Below are 7,859 nucleotides of genomic sequence, written 5' to 3'. Positions count from 1 at the left end.
GAACCCACGAAATGTGAACCCATAAAATTAAATAGACAGATTTGGAAAATCAAAGCTTTAATTGGTCAAATTAAACCATCAAAACTCTAGGTTTAGAGCTTTAATGGTTTAAATTTGTCCATAAACCTTTAAATTTGAGCTTTAGCAATAATGAAGAAACAACGACAAAAGGAAGAGAGAGAAAATGAAGGCGACACCAAGGAATAAGACAACGGTGGTGACTTCCGATAATGGTAGAGGTCGTCACAGAAGGTTGCAGTGGTAGTCGTTGCCAATGAAGATAGAGTGGAGATCGGTAGTGGTGGTGGTGGTTGCCAATGAAGGTGATGATGAATTTAGATGGAAGGTGATGTTGAATTTAGATGGAAGATGATGATTTAGGTGGAAATGGTTAAGTTAATCAATGTTAAGTTTAAGTTAATAAGATAAAATCAGAACTTTAATTAGGGTGTTTAAAAAAAAGTAAGAGTAATTTTGTAAAATCACACAAAAAAAAAGGGAAATTCTCAATGGTAGCCTCCTACTATTGCTTATTCTCAATGGTAGCCAATTTTTTTTTGAATTCTCAATGGTAGCACTCTACTTTTTAAAACTTGCAACCGTAACCTTAATGATATTTTTCCGTTAAATTTCTGTTAAATCTAATTTTTTATTTTTTATTTTAAGAATCTAACTTAATTTAAACAAAAGTTAATTTTTTTTTTAATAAAAAGTAAATAAATAATAATACCCACCCCTTCCCCTTCACTGCTGTAGTTGTTGTGGATTGGAGTCAAGAGAGGTGGCAAATGGTGGTTATTGTAGGCTGTTGTAGTTGTACATGGTGGTTGTTTGGTGGTTGTTTATGTGTAAGTATTGATGTTGTTGTTTTGGGCTGGTTTAGTTGACTTGAAGGGGTGGCATTGCGGTGGGAGTAGGACATAGAAGGGGTGGGTGTATGTGGACTGTGGAGGGTGTTGTGGTGGAGGGTTTGGGGTTTGAGATGGCTGCCATGGAATGAAGGGGAGGAGAGAGAAAATAGTTAAGGTTTAAGAGAGATAAAATGTTTGATAATAGTTAAAGTTAACGGATTTTTAACGGTTTAGAGGTAATAAGGTTACAGTTGCAACTTTTAAAAAGTAGAGTGCTACCATTGAGAATCCAAAAAAAAATTGTCTACCATTGAGAATAAACAATAGTAGGAGGTTACCATTGAGAATTTCCCAAAAAAAAAATTACTATAAAAGAAAAAAGTCGGTTTGTTGCGAGTAATATGTAACAACTATTTTTAGTAATTGTTGCAAGTAATATGTACCGGAGGGAGTAAAAAACCATAATTAAACAGGCCACCCCACAAACCACCAACAACCCATGCCCAACTACACAACCACCACTGAAACCCACCATCCTATGAACCTAAACCACCAAAACCCACCACTACACGAACCCATACCACCGAAACCCACCAACCGGCGAACCTAGACCACCCAAACCCACCAGTCGACGAACCCAAATCACTGAACCTGACCACGAATCCCACAAACCCAGACCACGAAATCCACGAACCCAGACCATGAAACCCACAAACCTAGACCACAAACGAAACCCACCAACTTAGATCTAGAATCGGAACACTTAAGGTTGGTCTTCTTCTTCTTCAATTCATGAGAATGGGTTAAAGGATGAGAGAGAAAGATAATATAAATATAAAGATGAAGATGATGAGTGGAATATTTTAAGATTAATTACATTAGATTAGTTTTTAATTAATTTTGTTTTAAGTATGTAATTGAGGTTATAAATTTTAAAGTAAGGGTATTGTAGTCAATTTGTTAGAAAAAAGTTACTAAATATGGAAAGAAAAATATTTGTTACAGATGATAGAGAGCACCCATTATTTATGGTAAATGTTGTAGATAATAGTGGGCGAAGGGAGCATAAAATTTGTACGAAGTATATCATATTGGTATGTACAACCTAAAATTTACTATGAAATATTTTAATACAAAATATTGACCTTTGCCTTGACCACCTTTTTCATATACTTTTTTATAAAGAGAAAAAAATTAAACAATTTGTTAAAATTCTTTATAAAATTTGGTAAAACCGTGCATAGCTATAGGCGTCGCTCAAAGTGCGCCTACGTTAAAGCATGTGGTGAATATGCTTGGCACTCATAGGAAGTGGGAATTGACATATTACGATTAGGGACAAGGAAAGTAGGGAGCCGCCAACAAGTTTTTTAAGGAACTTGTAAACCGTTCACGGATCATAAAAAGGCAACCACGATAGGCAACAACGATTGACCCATGAAGGTTACACCCCATTCATAATCCATGAGATTACTAACTCCATATGGTTCGGAACCACGAAAGGAGGATCAGGGATGATGGTACGAAATGAGTCATGGAGTCACATTCGCCCGTATTGGCCTCTACTCGATTCTTATAGTGAAAAGCATTCCTGCGATCTCAAAGGCATACAAACAAAGTATTCAATTCGCTCCAAACTATTATTAAGCTAAATTGGTTGAATATTAATGCAACATATAATTCTAAAATATTAGTGATCACTTGATTTAACAACAAGATTAAAAAGGAACCTAAGCCGATTGTCCAAATTATCTTATTAGGCGTGATTTTCAATTACATATTCCCTTTAACATGCAATATGGTGATAAAAAATAATAATAGAATAAACATTAATATTGGAAGCAATTCAACAATAATAATGTTAGTCAAATCAAATATAAAATTAACATAATCATGATACTAGCAATATTAAAATAAAATAAGAGTAATTAAATTAATTAATTACTCACATTTCGCGCGTTCCTTTAAATTGCAACATCATGAATAAACTGTTAGTAACTTCAATTAAAATATAAATCAAATTGAAACAATTAAACTAAATAAAAGTAGAGTTAATTTGGTCCAAACCCTCAGTTAATTATATCTTTCACGCATTGGTTTAAGTATAGAACTTTGGGTATTGTATGGACTCCTTAGAGTGCTTAAGGGAAGAATGGTGTAATTAGGAATATAGGTTTAAGGCTTAGAATATGAGAGAGAGAAGAAGAATGATTTTTGGTGTAAAAGAGAGGAAGAGAGAAGGATTTGATGATCAAGCTTCTTGATGATTGAAAAAGGGGTGATATGACCTCTATTTATAGAGAAAAAAAAGAAGGGTCGAAAAAACAAGATAAGATCCGAATTAAATTGGAATAAAACTCGATAGACAGCAGATTTTGCGGTTTTTGTTTTTATCATATCTTTTGTTCCAGAAATTGGAATAAGATGAATAAGATATCTTTGGAAAGATCTTGAAGTCTACTTTCTAACCCAATTAGAATCAGATTAAAATATTTTGTAAAATAAAAGATATGGACGAAATAGTGAGACGGTGTCAATTTAGGATAGAGTTTGACATTTTATTCATATCTTTTCCGTTATAGCTCGGAATTGATATTATAATATATCATTAGAAATATAATTTCAAGGGCTATCCAACCATATAAAATTTGGATAAAAACTATGAGGCACGAAAATAATATCTGTCTATCTTTGAACGTCTTTTAATTCGGATATAAATAGGATTTTCAAAAAAGGAGTTTTATTCAATTTCAAACTATTTAATCTTATCTTTTCAAAAAGGATAATTAAGATCTTTTAGAAACTTTTAGAAGCTTCCAATTAATCCTAATTGGTTTATGAATTGGATTAAATAATTTGGACCCTCTACATGATCATTGGGTCGTAGGTAAGGTGGGCTTAGGTTCCCGTTTGGGCTCAATTTAATATTTTGGCCATAACTTATTCGTTATAACTTGGATTTGGGCTTATAATATATCATTGGAAAGATCCAATTATTTAATCTTTGGACCCAAATTATGGACCAAAATAAACTGGAATAAACGATTTTATATAAAGGACACGAAATGAATGATTTTAAAGGACACAAAATGAATTATTTTGGGTTTAAATTAAAGGCACGAAAAGAGGAAAATAAGTTATGTTTTGGGGAAATGGGATAGGATTGGGTTGGTTTATGAAATGGAAATATGAATTTAAGCACTCCAAAAATTAAATACTCAACCCGACCAATAATGGCGGTGAAAGGTTGTTCATCATCGGGTTTGGTTTTGGGGAGACATTTTTAGGTGTCTATAGAAGCCCCCACTTTGACTGAGTTTGTAGAAACGTCAGTTTCGAAAACGATAGTCAAAGTAGTTGATAGGGACGGAGAATGATTTAAGACGTTCTGCGATCCTAAATCTTTCTATATACGCCGATACCTGCAGAAAAATGTTAATTCTACAGATAAAAGAGTAAAAAGATAGAATACGTATCTGGCACCAGTGTATCGGTGGCAAATGAGTTTGGCAGCTTCCTATACTTGAAGGAATCCACCGGATGACGTTTGTTGAAATGCTTTCCATGCCTAAGGAAAGTCGACTGAGGAATTTGGTAGCTTTCTAAGCCTGAAGAAACCTACCGGATGATACTTTCCATGCCTGAGGAAAGTCGACGTATGAATTTGGTGTCATTCTATGCTTGAAGAATTCCACCAATAATGCCTTCCATGCTTGAGGAAAGTCGACAGATGATGAGATTGCAAGTCTCTGTGTATCGAGAACCTTGCGTCATGAAATGATGGTGGTTCGATTGTCCCCGAACGTGGGCTGTAGATGGTCCGCTTGTCCCCGGACGTGGGCTGTAGTTGGTTCGCTTGTCCCCGAACGTGGGCTGTAATTAGTTCGCTTGTCCCCGAACGTGGGCTGTAATTGGTCTGCTTGTCCCCGGACGTGGGCTGTAGATGGTCCGCTTGTACCCGGACGTGGGCTGTAGATGGTCCACTTGTCCCCGGACGTGGGCTGTAGATGGTCCGCTTTTCCCCGGACGTGGGATGTAGTTGGTTCGCTTGTCCCCGAACGTGGGCTGTAGATGAGACCTGCAAAAATAAATTTGCCAATGGACTCGTATATATTGTGATTGACTTGACCACTGACTTGACCAAGTTTGACTTGATGTGACATGACATGTGTATGACTTATGAGTGTGTGTGTGTGTATGTGTGTGCGTGCAGACACAAGCAAACGAAGATGCAAAAGCAAAAATTTTCCGTCAATTTTTGTCATGAGTGGAGGGTACCGACTTTCTCCCGAAAAAGAAAGATGTGAAAACTGAACTTTTATTTTCGAACTTCCCTTGATGAGAAAATTTTGAAAAAGTTTTTGTAAACTTCCCCAAAAGAAAAGACGCGAAAAAAAAAGAAGTTTTGAACTTCCTCGTTGAGCAAGACAAAATTAATTGCATGGATTGAATTGCTTTTCTTGAAAGTAATGTATGCATGATGCATGTTCTTAGGCCAGGAGGCCAAGGACAATTACATCATGTGACACAATGAATGAACTTAGGTCATGGAGCTAAGCATCATATATGGTGTAAAGAAACGATCTTGAACGTCACTTAGGTCTGGAAGCTAAGCACGTATACAGATGAAGTGATTTTTGCATAATGAACGTTGCTTAGGTCAAGGAGCTAAGCACGATATGCTTTGTATGATTAAAAATCATTGATATATAAATGTTTCTCAGCACATTATGCGATGCATGAAACAATGAATACTGCTCAGGTCAGGAAGCTAAGCAAGTATACAATGTTTCTTCTAATGAAGGTTGTCTTTAAATATGATGAAACATGCAGAGTGTTGAAACAAGATTTCATGATAAGGGCTCTTAAAGGGAAGGATGATTGATATGGATATGGATGTGTGAGTGAAGTGTGTGAATGTGATACTAAGGCTGGCTGCAAGGGTTATGGTGATGGAAAGAGATGTGAGAAGAGTCAAAGATGATGACTCTTTAGGCTGGGTAGGCTAAATGATGTGGGTTCAAGCCCCCAAGTCTAGCTCTAAATGGGTTGGGGTAAGCATTGGATATTCTTTGACTCGATAATGCATGGATATGAATATGAATGTGGCCGCACCTCGATATGAGGTTGCCTACGTATCTGTTAGGAATCAGGCCAACGTAGCTCTAACCGAACTTTGCAAAAGTGTGTGTACACCTCAAAGAGGTCTTTCAAGGGTTGTAAGGTGGTTAAGCTGAAGGTTTAAGGAAGAAATGGGTAAAAGGCTCAAGACCGGAGAGAAGCCCCCAAGATATGCAATTGTGTATTAGACTTTGCAAGTTTTATTTTTCATATATATATATATATATATATATATTTTTTTTGTTTTGAATTTCTTTTTTGTTTCATTCTTGTGAATCAATGTAGGCAATCTCAGATCATGCGGTCCATCACTCACTTAGCATTCATGTTTCTCAGGCACGGTACCAAGCACTCGATGAGAGACGCAATTTTGAGACATGTTCATATCGGAGACATTGGAACACTTGCCTCTAGCTAGACATTGTTTTTTTTTTTTTTTTTTTACTCATTCTTTTCCTTTTTTTTTTTTTTTGAATTTGAACTTGCTTTCTGACTGTTACACAAATTGCACACCTTCCAATCCCAGGGTTAAGTGAATGTGGGTTGAATAAATAAGGTCAATCGTTAGACGAGGCTTAAAGTGGTTGACAAAGAAATGGATATGTGATTAAATGGTTAATAGGGAATGACAGGGTTCCAAAGGTGCCTCAAGTCATTGGTGTACCTTGTGTTTAGTTCGGCATTTTTTTTTTTATTACGTGATCGAATGTAAGAAAGAGATGCTCATTTATGAAAAAGGTAAGAAATGTGACACATAGACACATGGATAAGGAGAACCTATGCTAGACTTTTAGGGGGAAGGGTTTGAAACAAAAGAAGAAGAAAACATGAAATCTTGGTGAGAAGCTTGCATTGTGCTTTATCTTCATGGTTGTTTATGAGTTACTTCTAGCTGCCTGCTGAGGAAAATAGTTTCATGTTGTTGATGTTTTGATTGGAAGGAAAGAAGGAAGGAGTGACGTTCCCCTTATTCTTCCAACTATTGCCTAGTGATTTTAGACTCAAGTAATGTGTAAGGATTATTTCACTTAATGCATTCACTCAATACTCAGATTGGAAAGGAAGAGTGTATGAAACAATTTTGAAATCTGATGGGAAATACTCCACTCATTCATATTACGACGGAAAATGACGCATGCATGGTCCTAATATACGATCATAAACAATATAGTGAATTACTTGAAGACAAAGTGTGTGCAATGACTCAACATGTGTGATTAGGTGAGTTTATTAAGACTTGTGGTATGATCGCGTGGCTAGACATGAGGACGTTATGAAAAACAAAAGACCCAATGACCAAATAGCACGAAAGACTAAAAGACAAACTAACTTGATTAATTTTGTTCAATTTTAATGTTTATGCTATTTACTAGGTAAAAAAGGTCCATTGGCAATCGTTAGTCATAAGATCAACCACAATCAAAGGCAAAGAACACATGTTAAGGTTAGCACAAAATATCACAAGAAACTAGGAAGAGGACTAGAATTCTAGAAGAGTTATGACTTATGGGTATAAAAAAAATAAAAATAAAAATAAAAATCTAAATCTATAATCATATGTTATATGAGTTGACACAGATTAAAGGACTTGGCTAAGGCTAGCTTGACACGATTTTTTTTTTAAAAAAAATAAAATAAAATAAAATAAAAATAAAAAAGGTAACGTTGAAAAGACACCTAAACTGGATAGGCTGTAGTATATTGGTTATTACTTTTGATCTGTGACTTTGATTAGAACGAAACCAGCTCCAAATGAAAGATAAAACTCGGGGCTACAGATCCATAGTTTGCACGACACGTAACTCTTTCTAGAACTCTGGCTATGACCAAAATAAGTTGACTCTTATGCAGTATTCTGGAATAAAAATCCGGGTTGACTCAAATTTT

The sequence above is a fragment of the Chenopodium album genome, chromosome 6, assembly GCF_948465745.1.
Source record: "Chenopodium album chromosome 6, dcCheAlbu1.1, whole genome shotgun sequence".
Lineage (NCBI taxonomy): Eukaryota > Viridiplantae > Streptophyta > Magnoliopsida > Caryophyllales > Amaranthaceae > Chenopodium > Chenopodium album.
This window is presented reverse-complemented; position numbering follows the sequence as displayed.